Source organism: Lonchura striata, chromosome 1, assembly GCF_050655825.1.
Source record: "Lonchura striata isolate lonStrDom1 chromosome 1, ASM5065582v1, whole genome shotgun sequence".
Taxonomy (NCBI): Eukaryota; Metazoa; Chordata; class Aves; order Passeriformes; family Estrildidae; genus Lonchura; species Lonchura striata.
Window position 1 is genome coordinate 10212423 of NC_140703.1, and position 25056 is coordinate 10237478.

A 25056-nucleotide genomic window follows, 5' to 3' on the forward strand; every position below is an offset into this window, starting at 1 on the left:
TCAGGCAGCCTGTATTTGATCCTCTCTGTATATGAAACAAATGCCACAGCCAGAGGAACTGAAACTAAGCATAAAGGTGCTAGGGAAGTTGTTTAACAAACATCTCTCTTTGACCCTGCCCTACTTTAACAGCAGAAAGGGCATCAAGGTGAAAAAGGAACTGTTGCTAGCAATGTAAAACTTAAATTGCACCTCTCCTTAAGAAAAGCAGCAGAAGCTTTAGCACACCATCATGTTTCCTCCATAAAGAAAAGCAACAGGCTCCTTCTTCCCAGCATGTAGTAAAAAAATAGATGCAGTAATAGAAATGATGGCTACCTCTTCCTCTGCTGGCTTGAATTTTTTTTCCTTTTTTAAATTAATAGATGAATGATTAATGTGCATATGAGGGTGGTGAGGCACTGGAACAAGCTTCCCAGAGAAGCTGTGGATGTCCCATCGTTGGAAGTGTTCAAGGCCAGGTTTGATGGGGTTCTGAACAACCTGTTTTAGTGGAAGGTGTCCCTGCCCATGGCAGGGGATTTGGACTTAAATACTATTTAAAGTCCCCTCCAGCCCAAAGCATTCTACAATTCTATGATGTTCAGTATGGACTGCCATACCGTTCTAGCTAGTGACAGGTTCCTGCTGATCAACAATTAATTTGTTCCACCACAATCAGATGCATTTTCAACCAATGGATTTATCTTCTGTTTCTCTTGATATCTGTAGTTTTCAGGTGACATTTTCTTTTCATGGTCTTCACTCCACTTTTTCAATACTGGGCAAATGATCTGCAGAAAAGGACTCTGTGAGTAGCTGCTACTAAAGTTCCTGCCTCTTTAATTTTTTTTTGTAAAATATAAGCACTGAGAATTAGAGAGCATACTTGAGTCGAGTTAATGTTGCTTCACAAGAGGCAGGAATTAGAAAAATAGAGGTTCATCTGTCTATGTAAAATCCTTTTCCCTTACACTTTGGTTCTAGTATTACCCTGAGCCTTGCAGTACAACCACAGCATACTTAAAATTGAAAGACTAGTTCCTTACCAGTCATAATATCAGTAAAGCATTTTTAATAATAAACCATTCATTATCACTGGAATATAATATCATTAGTAGTTTTCCTTTTGTAAGGTTGTGTCCAGGGCATTGTTGAATGAACTATGCTTTACATACAGTCTTTGGGAAGGCTTATTTGTCTTATATTTGTTTGTGCTACAAAAAGAAGTGCACCTGTCTCCTACTTCTGCTTTTTTCCTACATTCATTTGAAATAGCCATGTCCATCAATACACACCTGCCATTGCTGCAATTTATAAAAATATACTAATTCAGTCACATTTTTTAGACACAGATAGCAAAACTACTCCAGCAGCCTCTGTGCAGCTGAGAGAGTTGCATGAACCTGTCTAATCTAATTTCAGAGTTCCAGCTGCTGTAAGGTCAAGAAGGACAGCGAGTGAGATGGAAACAACAACAGCAGCAGCAGAAAGTAGGAAACCATTAACTAATTGGAAGAGAGAGGTGTCTGTCCTTTGGTCAGAGAGAAACCCTGATTAAAATATGTCAAGGGGACAGCTGAGAAGTTGTTGGGAAAAGGAGAGAAAAATGCTTTCTCAAACACTGTGATGTGAAAGAGAAGGTTAGAGAGATTGCCTGAGGCAGCAGTACAGAATTCGTTTTGAAACAAGGGGAGGAAATATTGTAGGTTGATACAATATAGCTGAATACTAGCCATAGATAGATTATTTAGGTATGAACATATGTTGAAAAAAAAAAAAAAAAAAAGCCAAACCTGAGAGAGCAGCATAAAGAATGGATTAAAGAAATGAGGAAATAACATTTTCATTTTTCCTTGTCAGGCTGGAAATCTGTACCTATCTTCACAAGATTTCCATAAAGATTCATCTGACTTTAATCTTTTATAAGTATACACTCACATGAGGTAAGGGTGAAGTCTGAAGTTCTTGTGGCTCCTCTCCTTGCTTGTCCAGAGTAATTTCTTAATGTGGGCAGAATGGAATAAGCTCAAACCTCTTAAAAATATACAGAGTGGATTGTGAGGTACCAACTGGCTTAAACCTAAGTGGCTGCAGGGTAAGGTTAGCATGTGAGCACCAAGAAAGAGCAGAGAATGAACAAAAATTTTCTGCTTCATTTTCTAAATTTTCACACAATATTGAGTTCTTCCCTTTTCCCAGAGCAAAATGTGAACTTCCAGTTCTACTCTTTCCAAGGATAAAACAACCAGATGCAAGAAAAAGGAGGTCAGCAAAGCAAAGGAGGATTCAGGAAGAAGAAAATACAATGATCATGCATTTAAGTGTGCATCAGACACATTGGCATTTTCAAAAAACCATTTAAGATTTCAGGAATTACAGATATCACTGAGTATGTGATCCTGAAGTGCTTTTCAAGGTGTCTGTGTTCTCATTTATCCTTCTGGAGGCTTCCCTGTCCAGTCTAATTTCAATTTCTTATATTACAGTGCATTCTAACACTCCCTCAAAGGCTTCTCCCATGTAAGGACAGCTGAAGAGTAGCTTCAGAGTAAAAGTTTCTAGATGCATCATCAGTACCTGGGGAATACCCAGTGAATTGTTTACATTTCTGTCTGTCTAGTTTATATATCCTTATGCTGAGACAAAGAACAGGTGCTATGGGACAAACTATAAATGTGAACATCCTTTTTTAGGTGGCCTGTCTGGCAGTCCTATCACTCTTGTCCTGACTCCAGGCTAGCTCAAGGCAAGAATAACATTCTGCCTCAGTTTCTTAACATCAAGGCAACAATCAAGACACCACAGCACCAACATCAAAGCTATTGAAATGATTTTACACATATTTTAAGATCTCTTAATGTGCTGCAAAGGGAAACTATCAGAAAATGTGTTGCTATACATATGCTTGTCTTCTTTTAACATGAACTAACAAGCATGTATAAAAAGGGGGCTTAAGAAATGAAACAAAAACTATTGCATTAAATCCCATTAGATTAATCCATTCAAACTTTACTACCAACACAGGGCATCTTCTCTTCCATATTAACAGTATGCCGTATAAAACGCAAACATAATCAGGAACAGGAACAAAATTATAGGAAAACCCTTCAAACTCTAGTAATCACTTGTTCTCAGGGATCTTTCTCCTGAGCTGCAGAAGGAAAGGTGCATTGCTTAGTCAAATCTAAGCAGAGCAAATGAACGGGCTTCCTCCTCAAACCAGGTAAGCTGCCTAACCAGTATATTCACACTTGGCTATAGAAATTCCCTTTGGAATTCGAAGAACATATATTCATGAAACTTTCTGGGGAGTTTTAGAATAGGAGCAATGCTGAATTGTCATTTCCAAATCAGAAAGTGTGACTCAGTAGCTTTCTGCCCACTTTTGTCTCAACGTGCTATTTTCAATGCTGCACTTAAAGCAGTAAAAAGGTAGTTAACAAATATGAGAATTATAGTATTTATCACTGTCTTGCCTTGATTCAGGGGAAGACATGATTTCAACTTCCAAAGAGTTTGCAGGTAATAAGGTGCAGTTAATGTAGCTGGCAGCTCTGTGGTACTTGGGTACCGACTGGTGATGAACCATGACAAGGATCAAGTAAAGGCTTTAAAATCTGCACAAATTCCTGCCAAACTAAGTGAGATGTAACTTCTCAGCAGCCAGTTCCTTCCTATCAAGGTCCTTACAAAGTGCTATGGGATGTGATGGCATTTTTCCATTTAATGATGACTGGTTCCATTGGTTTTGTCTGCCATACACAAACCATTAATTTTTCTGGAGAATATATTAATTTATTCCTGTGATACCTTCTTTAGAGTTTTCTATTGATTTTTGCTTTTCATCTGTCATTTATAAGTAACCATTCCAGCACTTGTGATTTTTTTTAATCTATTCCCTAGACTCCTGTTGCTATTGATTTCTTTTTCTACTTTTGTATACTGTTTTCAGAATTAGTCCTTTTTGCAGCTTTTCTTCTTTTCTTTTTTTCTTTTTTTTTTTTTTTCAATGTGTGTGGTAAGAAAACCTAGACCAATACATTGACTTGGTAATGAAGGACAACCAATAACTCTGATGCTGTATTTCCAACTCCAGATCTTTCAGACATAAATTAATGATTTTTAGTACATCCTTTACAGAGTAGTAGCAAAAGGAATTGAGGTTTCTTTGACTATACTAGCTCATTCTCTTTGTTGCTTTGCTTAAAAGAGAGGCAAAGGCTCTTTTGCTTTAGAAAAATAATTGAAAAATCTCATTTCAATTTTGAGAGCAATTTCCACACAGAGTTCTTTTCTTCCTCTTAATTATCCTTTAAAATTCCTATTTCTAATTCTTTTAAATTCTGCAAGCAGGCTGGTGGCTTGAGGCATCTGTAATGGAATATCATACTTAGAATCTGTGCATAATGTGTCAGCAAAGACAATTGCAGATCTGTAAGGGCTTAAGTGAATTGCAGGTGTTGTGATGTTTTAAAAGCCAGCAGAAATGCCTCATAAATCTGTATTTTAATAAGTTAGGTAATCTGGGAGCAATAATTACAATTTTTATTTTCCCATGAAGCTCAAGAAATGTGGAGGTACTCATCTGTATACTCAGTATACTCATGAGTGCTGTAAATTGCAATTGGAATTGTTCCCTTCATATGCAGCAAGGAAAAATATTATTATTTAAAAAAAATAAGTGGGGTACATGAAACTTTTTATTTTCTGTGACTGAAAGAAGCTAGCCAGCATATAGGTATATGACTTGTTTTGCACCAAAGGAATAAAGTCAATCTTCCCAGCCTAACACAAAACGGAAGGAACACTCCTTCTCCTTGAAACATGGTTTGACTTATCTGGGATTGTAAACAGTAATAATAATAACAATAATAGTCTGAAACAAAATTTTAAAAAAAGAAAAGGAAGTGTATCTGGACTCCCCTTACTGAATCTTCTGGTTGTCCTTACACTCCTGTGTGTGTGAAGTTGGTCCTAGTAACACTGCAGAGCTTTCAAAATGCCCTTTACAAAATAGTTGAAAAGCAGATTTTTAAATTGTTGTTTTTATATTAAAATTATGTGTAAGAATCCCAGAGGTCACTCAGGTGATTTATTTCTTCCTAATTCTGTTCCCCTTGAATTACCACTTACCCAGGTTGTAATTGCCTCCATTGAGTGCTGCTTACTGGAAAGCATGAGCAAGAGCATGAATTCCTTTCTTTTTCTTTGTACATCTTCATGTTTTCAGTTCTACTGTGATGTCTAAAATCACTCCACTTTTGTGACAGGAAGGATGTAGTATTTGCCTCAACTGCACTTTTCGTGGGAGCAACCATCAGTCTTTTCAGCTATGATTTTCCCCACCAATCCTTATGTTCCTTGCAGTGTTTTCCCAGCCCCAGACCTCCCAGGCTGGAGGAAGCCCTGGAGTTGTCTCCCTCCCACTGCATTTGCTCCAGCCCTGTGCTCTGTCACTCAACCCTGCTGGTGACAGCTGTGCCCTGGGGAAGGCATGGGAGAGGTGTTCCCTTCAAAGGAAATAAAGGCTCCCTTTCTTCTTTGCTGCTCAAAGTTGTTTTTTTTTTTTTTTTTTTTCCTCTCAGATGGTAGAGGAAGGGTTTGAAGTGTGGGGGTTTTGGTTGTTTTTTATTCATTTTAAAGTATCCAAATATTCATGTAGTAACTGTGTTGTTTCGGGGGCAGGTTACTGGCTGATAAAATACCAGCACTGATCTTTGATTTTTTTCTAAAACAAATTTTGCTGCTAAAGAGCTGGAAAGATAAGCAAAGGCTTTCAGTTCAGTCACTCTAATTCTTTCCAGTGAGTGGGAAGTGAGAAATAGACCTTATTTATGAATGCTACTGATCAAAAGAGATAAAACTAAACCTTAGTTATTAGTAAAGTCTAAAAGGACTCCTATGTACTGATTCATTGTTATGAGCAAAACGTTCAGAAGCCACAAAAGACAGGTAGATGTTGTGGTGTCCCCCTGGAAATAAGACTCCCTTAAGCATCAAAATGCTTTTAATGCTCATTGGTGGGGGGTTGATGTGCAGAATACTTTTTCATTGGGGAAAAAAACACCCACCCTCTCAACTTTGCATTTAGCAGCCTTGCTTTTGGTATGAAAGGCATTTGGCAAGTGAACCCATTACAATAATCAGGAGTGCTGCTCTAACAACTGCTGTCAGGCAAAGAGCTGCTTCTCTCTCTCTCCTCCCTTCCTACTCCTTTACTTAGCAGCTGTATTCAGTGAACAGACTCAAGCTGTAATAAATAACACTTAAAGACACTGGCACCCAAGGGGATGGCCTTCAACTCCTACACTTTCCTGTCTCTTCTGAAATAAAATTAAAAAAAAAAAAAAGACTCTGATTTTGCATTCCAAGAAGTAGTGACATGAATAAAAAAGAGCATTACTGCTGAACACACGCTTACTGCTTTAATTGCCAAGATATAGCAGGGTGGAAAATGCCCATCCAGTGTGACTGCAGCTGTATCACTGTGGTTTAATCTTACAAACTAATAAAATAACTTATAGTGTGCTCTGTGTGTGTGTGTGTGGGGGGGGCTTATACAAGACTACTGGTACAACTATTTGGGAAAAAAACCCTGCTCTCAAAAAATAGTTGAAATACTCTAGTAAATATGTTCAGATTCACTTATGTATTTGAACTCTGTCCATTTACAGATTGTGGGCTTATTCAACATGTGGTTTTTGGCTAAGCACTGATTCCAAAATTGGTATCTCTGAGACTAATTAAGATCATTAGCATACTATTGAACATTTTCAAAACTATGTAATTGAGACCAAAATTTGATTTCTGTATTCCCTGCAGTTTTATTTGTGGTTTTGCTTTCCATTTGGAAGTGGAGCCAAGGTCACAGAATATTTCAATAACCTACAGTGGATGTCTGCTAAATGCCATTCCCTTGAATACAATTACAACTTAAAAAAAAAAAAAAAAAGTGCATTGTCCATTTGCTCTAAATGCATCTTTGATGGATGCTTCTGTATCTTTGTGATAGATTTTTGCCCCCTCCCCTCCTCTATAACTCAATTGGATGAAGTCTTACATAGCTGTAATAATCAATGGTGATATAAAATCAATTAGAAATTGGTCTGGCATTATGAAACTTAGATTCTGGGTCAGATCTAGGTAGGAAGTAACCAAAGTTCTTAACCTTGTACACTACAAGGGGTTCAGGGGCTAATTTTCACTCAAAAACATGATTATACTTGTAATTATGCAGTACTGTTACAGCAGTATAACTACTTTTGACACAACTCAGATCGAATCTTAATTTTAAAGATAAGCAATTGGGAAAAGGTGAATGACCCCTAGTTCATCCTGATTATCCAATACTTTATTTTGTACTCATGTCTGATATCACAATGATGGGTTTGCTCTTATTTGTCACATCTGTTTTCTGTGTCAGAAGTCCTTCAAATGGGGCAACCCCTTTGGGCAAGTAGAATGCAAATCTGACTTTTAAGTTGAGGCTGACTGGGGGAAATAAAGGTGTTAGTAAATGTGCTTCTAAAAGAAAATGTGAATCACAGTAGTGATGGTAGTGATTTGCTTATAGGTTTGATTAGAGATGTTACATTTACAGCCTGTTCTCCATCCTCCTCTGATTTTGTTGACACATTCATACCTCATATACCTACTAAAATTGTTCAATAAAATCCTGATTCTGCTGAAGTCACTTCCAAAATACTAATTTCAATGGGACAAATATTCATGGAGATAGAGAAGAAAGTTGGTTGCTCTAATTAGTCTTCCTGAGTTACAGGAGGTGATTTCCTGCTCTTTTTTGCTACCTATCAGTAATATTAATATATTCAAAATCCCAAACTAAACCACCACCACCAATAATAACACCCAAACCAAGAAAAACCCCATAATCTGTCCAGGAAGATAGACTTTACAACAGACTAAGGTGACTCTTGCAAATGTTCTTGCATTGAATCATAGAATAGCTGAGCAGATTGGGTGGGAACGTAAAAATCATCTTGTTTCAACCTCCTGCCAGGGGTGGGGACACTTTCCACTAGACCACATTTACCAGAGCTCCATCCAAGCTGGCCTTGAACACCTCCAGGGCTGGGGCATCCACAAATTCTCTGGACAACCTGTGCCAGGGCCTCACTGCCCTCACAGTAAATAGTAGGGACTATATGTGTTTTAAAGACTACATAGCACACAATTGTTACATAATGGTGAGCATTTCCTATTTTCTCTGAGCAGTGAGCTGTTGATACCTATCTCATCTAAACCCTTTTCCTTGAAGGAGACTTGAGCAATAAATGCTACTGCTCCCAAATGGCAGAGCCATAATGGTAGTAATTGCCTAGATTTTATTTCCCTTTCTCTCTATTTTGTATTACCAGTTCTATTTTGCTTCAACACAAATGAATGTGAACAAAAAAAAAAAAAAAATCCACCAAAAAAAAAAAAAAAAAAAAAAGAAGAAGAAGAAAGAGAGAGCCATCTACTTATTGCTGTTTAGGTGATATGATTAGAAATGTAGAATTTCTGTATAGACAACAGAGAAATTTTCCTAGGTAGTAGTAATTCTGATGACATTGGTTGGAAGACTTGAACACCCACTTGGATGTTTACATTTGATTAGATACTTTGTACTCCTTTATTGAAACACCTGGAGAGGAAAACTCATTGTTCCCTATAGTAAATAATATTTTTGAGCCTGAATTACTCCTCAGAATTCACTGCAAATTTGGTGTTGCTTAGAGCATATTTTTGGGAGGGAAGATGATAGTTTGTAATTATGAACAAATATCTGCAGTACTTCAGAATCTTTCTCCCTCGGGCTTTTCCTTCTCTTCACATTCAAATCTGTTGCATCAGCTTATATCATCCCAAAACCAGTTCCAAGCCAAGATTTTGAGGCTCTTTCTTGGCTCTCCCACCAATCTGTTTAACTGTTTATTAAGTGTCTATCACAGCAGTCTCTTTCTTACCCTGTGCACGTATTAGGAATCATTAGCTTTGTCACTAGAGGATAAGCATCCACATGGAAAAGCTTGTAATGCACACAAGGTGCAGTCTATTGACATTACATCATATGCCTTGTTATATTACCAAAACAATTAAGTTATCTGAGTATCAACACTGCATGTACACATCACATCATTTTTAAATCAAAGCACTTAGCAGCAAAGAAATGAATAATTAAGAACACTTAAAAATTATGCTGCCCACACAGTAAGTACATTATTCTACTCAAGACTTTTACCTTAATAGACTACAAGCTCTTCAATGAAGGCAGATTTTTGCTGTTGCTGCCCCATACTTGTCTGTGTCTGACATAAGAGGACCCTGTGTGCTCTATAGAAAAAGTGGAGGAGGCCAAAGATATTTTGTCTTAAGGATATGTTAATGCATCTTGTAATTTTAATTCCATTCTAAGATGATCACTATTCAGTCCTTGATAATTTCTGATCATAACTGCTTGGCCCTTGTTTAATTGATTTTTCACTGTCCGAGAAAAATTTTTGTCTGGTGGAAACTGCACTGAGCCCATGGATGCCAAGGACTTGCACCATGTCAGAGCAGTGCCACCCACACTACCAGGTGTTAATCATGAAGATGGCTTTAACTGCCCTGTAAAATGAGCATACCAAACTGGACACTCCCCTAAATGAGCTTCCTGACTAGGAATAAGTGGCTAGCCCAGGGCAGCAAAGCAGTCTTCTCTGCCACAGCAGGATGTCATTCATTGCTTCGTGCAGTTGGTGCCATTCAGTTCATGACTCTTGCCACCAGCATTTTAGCTCTCCTTCCATGCTCCATCTCTCAGGCCATCTGTACAGCAAGGTGACTTCTGAGTGTGAAACCATAGCAGCCTGAGTTTTGACACTGTCATATCCATAGTCATGGATCAGTACTGGATATGCTCCAAGACACTTCCACTGAAGAGTCCTGTGTCTTTGCTGCACAATCTGTGAGGAGCCTGCTTTCAGGCTGTTGTTGGGGAAACTTGCACCAGGCAATTTTAAGTGTTTCACTACTCTAAAACCATTCTTCTAAACTTATGTTACTGTCTACATCTCAGATCCTGAGATTTCAAAGCCTGTCTTTCCTTCAGTTTTGCTCCATTTTGCAAAATGTTGTAAATGCCTGACACTGGGATTTGTCATATGTGTATGTATGTCTCTCCATGTGTGTGTATGTACATATATATAGGTAAAATTTATTCTTAGCTAACAAAAGGAAGCTCAGTAGACAAAGAAGACATTTTAGAATGTACATTAAACAGTAAACACCTTGGGAAGACTGTGTGGAAATTGCATGTTTATTTAAAATTGAATATATATATATATATATATATATATATATATATACACTAAATAATTATTTAATTACTTTAATTACTTCCATCTGTCCAGCCTTCCATGCTCTCTTCCATTTCCACAGCTGCAGTTTGTATTTTCGTGCCATACAGGTGTGCAGAAAAGGCGTGCACATAAGTAGATAAAATAAATGTTGATGGACTGAAGGGTCATGCATATTGTTTTTAAGAAAACCTTACCTACTCCTTTTCTTTCTTGATCATTGATGAACTTTCTACAAGTCTGCCTTTATTTTTTTTTTTCAGTCATTAAATTCTATCTGACAAAAGAGCAAGTGGTGAGTTCTTTTTGTTTACACTTTTTGTGAATTATTAGTAATTAAAATTTTCTTTCTCAACGTAAATTTTTTTTTCTCAAAATTAATTTAGCAGAGCTTTTTTGACAATGTTGAACACAGCTTGTTTGTTGTCCTGGAATGCTTACTTAATATTTCATGTACTGGAGATAATAAGCATTTAATTTCCAGAAAATTTTGTTTGCTGAGGTTTACAGAAGGCAAATACTCTCTTTTCTGCTTGAGAGTGCCTAAAGTGTGAATCCTTACCTGACTTGCTTCATGGTCATCTCTGTGTAGACAAGAGATCTGGTTCTGTTCTTGTGGTCCTTATTGGGCGTTTCTCACAAAATTTTGCTGCTTTATTTAGGGCTATTACATTCACAATACCCATTTTCTGGAGAACCTCAAGTCATATTTTTGTGCTTGGGGAAGTGCTATAAACACTTCAAGTGTTGATAACCATGTTGTAGTGTTATTGGGGCACTACACTTAAAGCTGCCCAGAGGAGCTGTGCATGCCCCATCCCTGGGAATGTCCAAGGCCAGGTTGGATGGGGCTCTGAGCAACCTGGTCTAGTGGAAGGTGTCCCTGCTCACGGCAAGTGGGTTGGAATGAGATGACCTTTAAGTTCCCTTTCAACCCATACTATTCTGGGATTCTCTTGATCCAACGATTGAAGACAAGAAGCAAGGAGGAGGGAAAGAAAGGATCTGAAGAGGAAAGTCATCCATGCAGATCTGGATTCATACAGGGATCTGGCTCTATGTATGAAACATCAATCATTTCTTAACCTCTCTGTCCCAATGTCCTCAGCTGCAGAATAAGGTTAATAATATTTACCAGTCATTGGTAGTGGATCACTAACCTGTCTGAATGCATGCAATAAAGTATAATGTCTGTGTATTGGGAATATCAGTGATGCTGCAGGCTCTCATGACGCGATCCCTATTTTCAGAGAGCGCTGGCAAGAACCACTTGGCATGTTCCCAGGAGGGATAGCGTGCCATCTTCAAAGGGTGATAAAAATTTACGATTGCCACAGCTTGCCGGGTTTTCCATCGCCGGTTCGGCAGCGGCTGCCGGGTACCGGGGCCGGCCGGTGCCGCTGTCCGCGGTGCTGGAGCTCCGGAGCGCCGCAACTTTCTCGCCCCGCCCGGCCGTGCGGGCACGTTTCCCGGGAGCGCGGCTCCAATTAAACTAACTCCTCCCTTCGGCTGCGGAGCCCGTAGGAACGGGGGCCTTCCTCTCGCTCTCCATCCGCTCCCCTTCTTTTTTTTCACCCCCTGTAGCAGACAGCAAGTGAGAGCTTGCTCCGCCTGGGCTGCGCTCGCTGCGGACCGCGCACCCCGGGCGCTTCAATTCCAGCGGGATCTGCCCCCGCCCTCCCCCGGCAAACTTCGGGCGCCTCCCGCATCTCCCGGGACCGCGTTTCGGGGCTCCCGCCGCCCAGGTAAGAGGGGAGAGGGCAGGAGCTGAGAGATTAGAAAAGGGGATGGGGGTGGAATCCTGCGGTTCGTCCCCAGCACAGCCCGATCCGGGCCGGGCTCGCCCGGGGGCGGGGGTGGGCGCGGCGGAGCATCCGCCCCCTTGGCGCATCCCCCGGGAGCGGCGGCTGCTGCCTCGGCCGGTGCCTCCGGCCGGGGAACTTCTCCAAGTTTGGCCGGGGCTGGAGGTGGGAAAGCGGGAGAGGTCGGTGGGCTCCGGGGGCGCGGAGCCCAAGGGCAGCAGGAATAACACCTCGTGCAGAGCTGCGCTCTGCTTCCAGCCGGGCTTGTCCTGGGCATCCCTCGGGATCCTAATGCCAAAGCTAAGGGAGGAGTTAATAACGTGTTGGCATCAAGAATGAGCGTCGGAGTTTTGCTCATTTAGCCTCTTTTACCTACAATTTAATGCGTCAAAATGCCAGCTATTTCAAATTATAGATCACAATACACCAAGCAGTTCAGCTCATAAAAGGTATTAGAGTGCAGTATGTGAATTGGAAATTGCACACTTCCTTTATTAATTTGGAACTAGCATAATATCTTAAATTTGGCTGAAGTTAATAATAAGAAAAAAGTTAGGCAAGAAAGATCGTCTTAATTAGCTTTAGGTAAAGTAATACAAATGCAAATGAGTGTGATGACACTTCAGTACAGATACTTTGTACCAAAGGAAACCCAACCTGATATATTTAGGCTCTGTGCAACCAAGTCAAAAGGAGGCCTTTTTTTTCCCTCTCCTTTCTCTTAAGTTTGGATAAGTGGAAATATGTCCACCACATACCTATGCATATATAAAAAACATTTATAGATAAAACATCTTGACATAAAATGTCAAGAAGGAATAGTATTAATACATATTAACTTAAGATGGGTTCTAACATAGACCTATAGAATTGCAAAAATAGGCTCTAACTTTTTTGTTAAAAATCTTGGGTCAAGAATAGGCTGGGTACCAGCTATTAATTAATGATGTACATGTTGTACATTAATGTACATTTATGTACATGAATGATGTAACTAGTTTTGGAGTTACATGTTACTTGTTACTTTTCAGGTGCTTCATACCGGGTACACATTTCACTATTTCTCTGGCATTTTTTTTGTACAGCTGGATATAGCAAATACACAGGTGGTTGTTTCTGCTCATTACACTTCTGTAAGCCAGAAGCACAGAGGCAAAATTGTTAAAAGTATGAATTCCCTTGCCTCCTGTCTTGTGGTGCAAGTAGGAGGTGTTTACCTGCATCTTCCCATCCAAGGCTCCATCAGCTGTGTCAATCAGAGAAATGATTGAATCATTAATTGAATGAGAGTGATTAGTATGGGCACAGGATATTCACAGGTTGCTGTAACTCACTGTTACAGTGGACATTCAGTTGACAGTCTTGGTAACATTAATAACCTGTGTACCATTGTGGAAAACTCAGAACACCAGATGTAAAATTTCTTTTTAGTTACTATGTAGAAATTGGGTGTAAACGTGAGTCTTTCCTCTCTTAAATGACATTTTCCTGTGTGCAGGGGACTGCCATGTGATCTGCATGTTGCTCAAGTTACTGGAGTTCTTACAGTGTAGTTATGGTGTACTTTCTCTGAGTAGTTCTATGAATTTCTGTTGCACAATTTACTCTGGCTTCAGAATGAATTAAAAAAATATCTGTTCTGATGTCGAGTTCTCAAAATCAACAGAAAATAGTATAAGTGTATATGCTTATACTGAAAGTCCCTTTATTTCAAAAGTCCTTTAGGCTCTAAACAGCAGAATAAATATGAAAAAGAATCCCACAAATCCTATTTCTTAAAGAAACAATAAGGAAAAGAAATAACATTATGATGAAAGCTACTTCTTGATATGCTTTTACTGAAATTTAGTAGGATTGACGTTTCTAATGCAAATTTTTTGCAGGTTCAAGTACTAGGTGGGTGTTATTACCTTCCTTTCTACCTCTTTGACTTCTTGTTTGTTCTAAAATTAAGTTTCCCAACAGTGAGACGTCACCAGGCTTTTTCACAAGTAGCAATTGAAATCTCTTAACACGCCTACAAAGCTGAAACCAAGTCATCTATTTAAAGAGTGTTTTGAAGTGGTGCTTTTCTTTGTTGGTTTTCTGGGCAGTGGGGAAACAGTTTATCTGACACCAATTCCCTTGGAATATTTGATTTTGCTGTGGAATAACTGATCTTAATGAATGTGGGGAATTGGCATCAGATTAAATCTTTATCCATGGTTCAGCTCAATGAAAAATCAGGAGTGCCTTCAGCTCCAGGGCTTTAAACATTGAATGTAGAGAACCTGTTACAAGGTCAGCTAGAAGTTACAAGCAACAAAAAATGTCTACCTATGAAGTCTCTACTGATGAAGTATTTTGTGAGAAGGACAAAGCAGTCTGAACCTTTGGAGGGAATAAAATCCCTGGAGCCCAAATACCTGTATCTGAGTATCACAGTCACAATGTCTTGTCTCTGATCTCCTCCTAGTGCATGTTTAGCTTACTCTGAGGGAGAGAAAAGTCTTGGCAGAAAACAAAACAGAACCAGCCTTTATGAAAGACAGAAACAAGTTCTGTGGCTGCAATTGGACCTGAGGCAGGAGCCACAGAAAAGCATAACAAGGCATCAGGGGATAAACTTAGGTGAAAGTGGAAAAATAATGGCAGTCTTTGTCCAAAAAATCCCCTCAGTCAAGGTGTCAAAATGAGATATTGCTTTTATTACACTGTGCTGATGCTCAGGTATTGATTTTTCTTTTATCTGCTGGTCTGCTTTTCAATCAGCAGAATTTCTTCATCAGCTCTACCTTGCACCTCACAACTTCATGGGGTTTGACTGGGAATCATGACTGGGCTTCTGGAAGGTAGCATGTCCTTGGCTGTGGGAAAACCAATATTAAATACTATGTTGATTTTCACAGTATCATGTTTTCTTCTTTGCTAACCTGTTTTCAACCATGATTTGTAGAGTAGCTTTACTTTTTTTTAATTAAGGCAGCTTTCAAAACTCTCCAACAATGCTAGTTTTTCTTTTAAAGAGAAGACAAAACTCCCACAGCAATAAATCCAAACTAATGGCTGCAGAAGAATTTCCTTCCCTCTTCACCCTGTAAACAAGACATTTCTGTCACAGAAGTACACAGCTAGACCCTAGAATCAGAGATATAAAATATTGGATCAACAATGGATTTAAGGTGGCACGTTCTCAGGAAGCTTGTTCAGAATAAAGACCTCTTCAGGTCACAGAGGGTGAGTGTCTGCTCTTAAAGATAGAAGTTTCTAGCTCTTGTGGATCAGGTCTTTAAAATCACAAGATGCAACATTGTTTCCTATGCACAAGATGCATAGGAAAGTTATTAAAAGAATTTATTGAAGATTTTAAATTTTTAGTCACTGTGCTTTTTATCTTACAGAAACCTAATAAGCTAAACTCTGGACACATCCTTTAAAAGAGATGTAAGCATAATTCCAATAAATATTAGAAGCTGCTAGACTACTCTCAAAACAATTTTTGGTAAATTATGAACATATGAAGGTATGATTGCTTGTATGGGTGGAACATTGACTGTTCTCATTCCCCTGGGATTTATGCCTACTTGGATTTTGCATACTCAACATAACAGGAAAAAAAGCCCTAACCAACTGTTTCCATCTCTGTTGGTACTCCCACTCAAAAAAATTAGGTGATTTTTTTGACTTTTCCCATTCATCACAGTTATTCTGCCCTGACTTGGTTTTTTCAAGTCTACCACAATTAGCTTAGGTCAGGTGGGGGAATTTACAAGAATTACTGTGCAAGCATTCCTTGTTAGTGGTAATAATGTAAAACTATGTAGTATATAGAGAACACTGTAATTTAATAACTTATTAAATAATGATCAGACTTCTTAGCCATAGTAGATGATGCTTCACTGGAATGTATTCTATAGATCAACCTCCGGATAATTTAGTTTTTCTAAACAGTTCTGTACAATATTATTACCAACATCTGTAACTGTACAAAAGAAAAAGGAGGAAAAAAAAAAAAAAAAGAAGCCAGAAGGGACCAAAGGAAATAATTTTGAAATCTTGTGCATATGCAATAGCACAACTGGGACTTATTCATTTGTTGGTGGTTAGGAGAGGTGTCAGGCTTTGAACCTTTAGCACCCTGCTTGTAGCACCTGAGCAGATCCCCAGGTCAGCCTGGCATCTCCTGTTGCTGTTGAGGCAGGACAGGAATGAGAAGACTCTGACTCAGAAGGCTGCTGGGAGTAAAACTCTCATTTATTCAAAATATACCGCTCTTTTATATAGAGCTTTGCAAAGATTAAATCTATTGGTTCTGAAGTGAAAACAACTCACCCCACTGGTGCAGAGTGCTTGACGCATAGTGATAGAACTTAACTATAAACAATGTGAAAAACAAGAGAGATAAAGAATTATTTACCTTCTTTCCCAGCTCTTTCCCAGGCTTTTGCCTGGATAGAAACTCTAAGTTTCTTTCTTTGACTGCATCTGAGACCCACAATCTCCCATTCCTTAGTTGCTCTCCACAAAGACTTGCAAGACTCTTGGCTGCTGTAAGGGACTGAATAATTGATTTCTGCAGCCGTGCTCCCATGCTGGGGAGCTGGAACGTGGAGGTGCTTCTGCACTCCCTTGAGAACACGGGACTGCACAGCTCCTGAGCAAGTTCCAGGAGCAGCTCAGCATTCCCCTTTCTGTATGAGGCCTCCAGATATTTCAGAGTGGTTTCCAGTCCTTAAATATACATATCACACTCATGCAGAGAGTCATTATATTTGCTCTTCTGATGGGGACACGGATTCCCTCCTCCGCCCCCAACCTTGTTTTTTCTTGTTGAGTCAGAGAAAAGGGCTCACCTTGAAATTCCCCTGCTAAATTCCAGCACAGGAAAATGAAAATTTTGGCTAGAGCTTGTTTGCTGAGCCATAGTATCTGCCTTCATTCTTCTAAGCAGCAGGCTAAAATGTGTCAGCACAAGAACACTTGCACTGAAAAGTCTTTTTGTTGCTTTGGTCATCTTGGGGAGCTTGGAACTCTTGCTTCCAGCCTCACCATCAAAGGGCACTGGTGGAAAGTTTCTATTCTAATTTTGCTTCCCTATCCACCAAAAACAAAAGTGAAGAGATGCTTTAGCTAAATGTTTAAAATCACAGAAGAAAAAAAAAAAATTACATGAACCTCTGTGGGCTTCTGATGTGTGTTAGAGACAAACCACAGTAGCGTGTCCAGGACATAAAAGGTGGGCAAGCGGCACTCAACTTATTTTATTTATTCCTTTTTACAGAAATTTAGTTATCTAGTGTAGTGCCCCTCTTTCTTCTTTAAAGTGTTACAGAAGAAAATACTTCTTAAACCTCACTGTTTTCTAATGTAAATGTAAAGTGGGGAAAAGAGATCAGAATAATGAATGTTTTAGAGAAGTGCAGAGGTTTAAGCAGAGTATTATGCTCCTGCTCCTTTTTCTCTATTTGTTTGTTGTGGATCCTCATTTTAGACATGAGTGCTTCTCACAGGATTTGGTGGGGTTTTTTTGGTTTGTCTGGTTTTTTTTTTTGTTTTTTTTTTTTTTGTTCTACTCTTTCAATATTATGCTCTACATGTGTTTGAGATCAAAATAGTTATCATCTGAATTTAATTTAGTACACCTTTCTCTCTGTGATGGGCTGCTATTTCAGAGGGTACAATGCCACTATTAATCATCATAAAGAAAATGCACAAAAACAGTCCAAAATATGTGTCAGGTACTTCAAGGTGATGGATGTACAATAGATAGCCCCATTATTATCACTCAGTAACTTGAAAACTTTTGCCCCTCACATTTTCTCACTTTAAAACATCATTAATTTGTTCATGGGATCCAATACTTTGTGAAAAATGTATTACTCTCCTACTCACTTTTTCCTCATCTTTCATCTGTATTGACAGAGCCAGTTACCTGAAATTTCTTAATGCATTGGAAGTTTTCTTCTCAGTGTATGAGATAGCAAAGAAAACCAAAACAAATGGTTTTATGGAACCAAAGTCAATTCTATTGATTTTGATATGTTAATGCAAAAGAAGATGGTATGAGTGATTGTAGTTAAGGGGACTTATATTTATTGGTCACAGTTTAATTTACTACTTGGATTTGCTCTCTTTTGTGAATCAGAAAGACTTAAAGATTCAAATATCCATGTTAATGAAATGTAGCTGACATTCTTCTTCTTTTAGGATTGTTAAAAAAGTTATACAAATCTAGTGAGATTGACCAGTGCAGCCCACAGATATTCCCCAGTCAGATCATTCACATAATCTAATCTAACTTTTTGGGAAGTAAATGGGTTGCAGTTTCCACAACCATCTTCTTCTCTACATAGTGATACAGACAATTCCTGTATCAGAATCTATCATCTGAACAACTGAACAACTGGAGTAAAAATCTTAAAAGCTAAAGTCATGCAGTATTTAAACTTTCTATTGCAAATGAAATTTTTTTGGTTGTTTTGGGGTTTTTTTTTTTTTTTTTTCATTTTGGGAAATAAAACCTTTTTTAAAGTCATAGTGAAATTGCCTTGAAGGTTCATAGTGTTTCCAAAAAGTGAAATTGATAAGTTTCTATACAAAAAAGAATGGAAAAAACTATCTTTGTAAATGCCCAGCTTAAAACATATTTGCCTTCATTGAGGAACCATTAATTCAGTTACAATATGTTTGTAGGCAATTTGTATTTCTGCTAACAGTACATATGTTACTTTCTTTATAATATTAATTTGATGTTTAAAAAAGTTAAATCTTAAGAAAAAATTTTCACTTTAAATTTTAATCAGAGAGTATGGAAGAATCAATAGTTACTTAAACTTTGAAAGGTTCTGAGAGCAAACTAGATTATAAGTTAGTGACTTAATGATTTAGTACATTACTGAATAATCAATAATTGCTATCAGATGTTCCGAATCACTGTTACTAAATATATTTTGGAAAGTTTGTAATTACACCATGGAAGTTTCAGGCAGGTGTGCTGAACTGAAGAAGACATCATCAATGACACAGACAGTGGATCGAGTGCCCCCTCAGCAGGTTTGCAGATGACACCAATCTGAGGGGTGTGAGTGACACGCCTGAAGGATGGGATGCCATCCAGAGGGACCTGGACAAGCTCAAGAAGTGCCCATGGGAATCTCACGAGGTTTAACAGACCAAGTCCAAGCTGCTGCTCCTGGGTCAGGGCAGCCCCAGTACCAATCCAGGCTGGGGATGGACAGACCCAGAGCAGCCCTGGGGGAAGGACTGGGGGTGCTGGTGAGGACAGGCTGGCCATGCCCTGGCCATTGGCAGCCCAGAACCCCCCCGTGTGCTGGGCTCATGCCAAGCCCCGTGGGCAGCAGGGCAGGGAGGGGATTCTGCCCCTCTGCCCCGCTCTGCTGAGACCCCACCTGCAGGGCTGCATCAGCTCTGGGCTCCAGCACAGCAAGGACAGGGACCTGCTGCAGCCAGGCCAGAGGAGCACCGAGGGGAGCAGAGGGATGGAGCAGCTCTGCTGGGAGGAGAGGCTGGGAGAACTGGGATTGTTCAGCCTGGAAAAGAGAAGGCTCTGGGGTGAGCTAATTGTGACCTTCCAGTACCTCAAGGGAGCCCACAGGAAAGATGGAGAGAGACTGCTTACGAGGGTCTGGAGTGACAGGACAAGGGGGAATGGTGTTAAAATGACAGAGAAAAGGCTTAGATCAGATATTAGGAAGAAGTTCTTTGCTGTGAGGTTGGTGAGGCACTGGCACAGGAAAACCTGGAAGTGCTCATGGCCAGGCTGGATGGGGCTCTGAGCAATCTGGTCTGGTGGAAGGTGCCCCTGCCCATGGCAGGTCCCTTCGAACTCAAACCCTTCTGAGGTTCTAGGATTCTGGGATTGGCAGAGACCCCTGTTCTGATGTCACAAGATCTGTGTTCCAGCAATGGATTTGCCATCTCAGTGGAGCCACAGCTGCCTCCAGGCTGGCAGATGTCCTAGGTTATCTCTTCAGCTCTGGGTGGGAGTTCATGGCTTTTCACCTTCTGTGCACAAAGATGGGGTCTGGCAGCTCGGAGTGAGGAGCAGGAGTGCTTTGGCCCAGCAAGGGCAGCACAGGAAACTTCTGGTGTGGTATGGACCTTGTTTTGCTGCTCTTGAATTGCATCTGGACTTAAACAGGCAAAACAATCCTGATACTGCAGGGAGGTCCTCATCAGATAGTATCTGGTTCCACACATGGCCCTCTGAGAGAGTTTGTATTCATAATGTCTTTGGTAATGCACTAACAGAAATGAGGTTAAAAATACAGTCTTTGTAACAGACAAATAAAACATCAGTGATAAATTCAATTATTTTAAATGCATCAGGCCAGGTTCTGATTTCAGTTCCATGGACATAAACAGGCCTGCTGGTACCACAGACTTTTGTGCAGGAAAGGAAGGTTGGAGTCTTGTCTCAGGAATGTAAAAATGCATCCACTTTATAATCTGCATTAGAAAAATTTAGTCTGTCCTTGCACTTTCATTAGACAACAACATTCAAAATACTTATAGGATATTTTGTGGGTTTGGTGATTTTTATCAGTATTTTGGGGTTTTTTTTCCCTCCCTTCCCTTTTTCCTTTGCATGATTACATAATATAAAACATTAAAAATACCTGCTAAAACTCATGGATCATGTTGCCATTTCAGAGAGATCCAGCTGGTCTGTGAGGCTGGCTGTGTTAACATAGGCCAGAGAAGCCATTTATCCCTTCCAGCTATCTATACCAGATATTTCATAGGTGCTGTGTGGAGAGGAAAACTGTTCTTTAAACATAGTTAAGTGGCTAAATTCTACTTCATCTGCAATGGCAACTTCCACTTTTATGAGACAATTGACATTCCCATGATTTGCCAGGAAACTGGCATATTTTATTTGCCCTTTGCTAAAGATTTATGAAATGTATGCTTGCATAGAATAAATATGTTTTTTAAACATAGTTTTATAGAGAAACCTATAAATTATTATACTAAAAAGGATACTTGGGTCTACATAGTTGATATACTCAGTGATTCAAACAAGACAAAAGCATATAAAATAATGCAGACAGTAACAGAAAGAAAGCAAAATACATGTAAGTTGTTGCCACCCACAAATCAAATTCTGCAAAGCCTGTGGATTTTTATGGATCCTGCTATTTAGATGGCAACAAATCGCTGGAAATGCAGCTAAAAGCCTCCCAGCTTTTTATGCCAACACTACTTCAGCAGAAGTCTCACCTAAAACAAACTTTAGACTTTGTTAGAGTCCTTTATATGACAGATTTATCCATGTTCCCTGATTTCCTGCCAACTGACTGCACCTGGTTCACTCTAAATTAGTTGATGTTAATTGTCAATAAATGTGAAGAAGGTCCTCTTGCCATTTTCTCTTGGCTGTGAAGCTGGTGAGTCTCCTGGCTATTTAATGGTTAGAGTTATACATGCAGGTTTGGAGGAGAAAAAAAAGAGTAAAACAGAGAGTAGTGGTAGTTGGTTTATTATTTTTTTCCCCATAGGCGTTTTGGTGCAGGATATGTGTGAGCACAGCTGCATTAAGTTTGAGATGTTATTTAATTCAGCTGGCTCTTGATTGGATGAGTATAAAGGGTGTGGGAGAGGAGCTGGGTATCTTTTCCTGCTGGTGTAGGGAGAATTGTTGGTTTGGAAGGAGTAGGGTGAAGGAAGATTTACAGGTAAGTTTTTATTTCCCACTTACTTGAGTATTTTTTTTTCCTCTTGTAGCAACTTTGGTGAGTAATGTAAAAATAGCTTCTTTTCTGTGGAGTTAGAGTAATAAATTTCTTTGTGCCTTTAGAGGATAGGATTTGTGTATCTCTTGGCTTTCCTTCTGCAGGCCTTGCAGCAACAAAAACTTGCTTTTAAAATTATTCTTTTGGATAATTGTGATTTCTGTTCACCTCTTTACAAGCTAACTAAAGGAATGGTGGAAAAAGAAGACTTTTTCCTGCCTTCTGCCTCTCTAGACCTGTTGCACCTGCTGTTCCTATTGATTTGAGATACTTATGGTTTGATTCTGTCCTTGGTAAATTTATTCCTGTATTTGAGGGGCTGAAGCAGCACTAGTGTAAAACCAGATGCTGTAAAGGTTAATTACAGGCTTGCTAGTTAAGCTTTTTTACTGTAATATACTTCTCTATTAGAAGTGTTCTTTAATTTAAAATGTGTTTGTCTGAGATAAACCTGTTTGCCTGCACCTGTATGGAAAATGAGACTTAGGAGTCAGAGGGGATTAATGGTTTTGAATCTGAGGCTGGTTTCTGCTTTTATAATGAAAGCCTCCTGTTGAATTTTCCTCAGGAAATAGAAGCTCCAGTTTGAAATTTCAGTTACATATATGTCAGTTGCTGTTCTTTGCTTCTTTCTTTTACAAATTAGCTCATAGAAGACAAGACATATGACAGGAACAATGTCCTTGAGACTTAGATTCCCTCCCTCTCTTTGGAGTTTTGTGCTGTTGTGAAGGGCACAGCTTTCACCCAGTTCTTGCAGCCTCTTCTGCCTCACTTTTTCTTTCAGGGGTGGTTCCTGTGTTGTGAATAAAGTGGCTCTTGGATCCAAAATAAAACCTTACAGTTTTTTGCTTCTTTTGTTCCTAACTGGAATACTATGGATGCGGTGCCTAGAGTTCCTCCTAGTTATGGACTTTCAAGCTGAAAAAGCTTTTTTAAAAGTTAAAGATCTTAAAGATCATTTGGTTCCAACATCTCTGTGCCATGGACAGGGACATTTTCCACCAGACCAGGTTGTTCAAAGCTCCATCCAACCTGGCCTTGAATACTCCCAGGGATGGGGCAGCCACAGCTTCTCTGAGGAACCCATGCCAGGGTCTCACAAGCCTCAGTTGAAGAATTTCATCCTAATATCTAATCTCAACCTACTCTCTTACAATCTGAGGCCATTCCCCCTTGTTCTATCCCTACATACCCTTGGAAAAAGCCTTTTGGTATCTTAATGCTTTCTTAGTTGTAATATTTATATTACAGCTAGCAGGGCTGTAGATACAAATGCCAGCTTTTTGTGGAACTCTAGCTTTCTGTAGGCACAGTCAAAACAAAAAATTATCTTGGATGTTTTAATTAATTGTAAAGTAGGTAAATAACTAATTGAATACCATCTGTTTGCTTGGGCTGAGCATCAAGAATGTGTCTGTTAGTTTGAGGAAAGAATATTCATGAAACAGAACATCTCGTTTTCAAGCTACTGATTTTGAAAATCTCCTTCTTTGACCTTGCAGTGGTAATGTGACTATATTTTTAGGACATTTATTTGTGTTTATTGATTTAAATTTTTGCTTTGGAATTTCCATTTTCAGTTGTTTGCTTCCCTTTCCCTGTGGGGGTTGAATAGTCAAAAAAAAGGCAAGGCCAAAACAAATAAAGATTTTTAGCATCCTTTTCTCTCTTCTCTCCATATGCCTGAGAGGGGACAGAGAGGAGCTGTTGTGTGCTGGCTGAGGAAGGGCACTCTTTGGCTGGAATAACAGCAGCTCTAGGGGACCTCAAACAAGCTCTTGACAATAAAATCAAGGTGTTTGGAAAAATGGGGAGGTTCCTCTATGCAAAAGGGTTGCCTTCCACAACCACTTTTGAAGCAAAAGACCATTTTCCTTCTGAAGAGCTACAGGAAGTGCATGGGAAGATACTTTGTGATCTGAGCAGGTGGTTAGAGCACTGATTAAATGTGAAAGTCTGATGGTAACAACAAACAGAAAAATTACTCCTTCCCTTTAAGCACCTCTTGCAGGAGCTTCCACTGCCTGCCTCCCCTCCATAGGTGGGGGTAGGTGAGGGAGGGAGAAACTCAAGTGTAGTGTTCTGCATGTCTGCTTTTGTAGTCTTCCTTAGGTTTTTATTCTGTAAATAGTACTGGAGTTTTAAGCTGTATAAAGCAGAGATATTTTTCACTAGGTGATAGATCAGAATTGAGAACTATGGATTATAATTTCAGTTGAACCCTTTGTTATGGATGGGTGCTGCATCCATCAGTTTGGAAAATAGCTTTTTTAAAAAATTGTTGCAATAGTGGTATTAATAGTATGCTTAATCAACCAATATGTAAATATACTCTTCTATTAGTTTAGTGCTTTCCCTGGGTTTTTTTCCAAGATTTTTATTTTATAATTTTTCTATTCATGACAAATTTAGACCTCTTTATAGGAAAAAAAACCACAAGAAATTTTTACACTATTTCCTTTCTAAAACCTACTTATTGGTGCAAGATTTCCCACGTGTTGGATAAATTTCCCAAATACTCATATACCAATTTCTGTGATAGTTGCCTATGCTTTAGCCTAGAAATTCTATTTTTTCCAGCCAGTCCTGTGTAACCAGTACAGTTCTGACAAATCAGTATTTGATTAAACAGATCTTCTGGAGGAGCAGCTCTAAGTCAGAGTGCAGCAAGAGGAAGTGTGGTGTGGGATAATAAATAAGTGGGTGTTGATGATGTCAGTGATGATGCCCAGAGAAGCTGAGGCTGCCCAGTCCCTGGAATTGTTCAAGGCCAGGTTCCATGGAGCTCTGAGCACCCTGATCCAGTGGGAAGTGTCCCTGCCCATGGCAGAGGGTCAGAAAGAGATGAGCTTTAAAACTGCTTCCAACCCAAATCATTCTACAATATAAAAGATGTGCTGACTGGAAGATCTACTTCATCCCTAAGCGCCCACAATGAGAAGCAACTGCTGACACATCTCAATGTTTTAAAACCCAAAATTAAAAAAAAAAAAAAATCAAGTTTTAAGTTAATTGAGGGGTTTTGCCTCAGTAAATTTTCTATGCTATGCAATCAGACTTCTAAGAGACTCAGTGAAGTGCTGCTTCTTCAGGTCTTTTAAGCCTGACTGGTTCTGTTTTTTTTTTTTTGGGAAGCTCAGGCTTTCTGTATGAAAGGAAAATGAAAGCATTTTCAAAGCAGTTTATTTTGAT

The 25056-nt window shown here is 39.3% G+C and overlaps 1 protein-coding gene across 1 annotated transcript in view; it reads left to right on the forward strand.

The window, feature by feature from the left end:
• Window positions 1-11771: 11771 nt before the first annotated feature.
• The window catches only part of ROBO2 (roundabout guidance receptor 2), a 1020426-nt gene continuing 1007141 nt past the window's right edge, over window positions 11772-25056 (forward strand). Inside the window, exon 1 of the mRNA XM_085589808.1 lies at window positions 11772-12070. The gene's annotated coding sequence lies outside the window, so the exon portion shown is untranslated. The remainder of the gene's footprint in view (window positions 12071-25056) is intronic.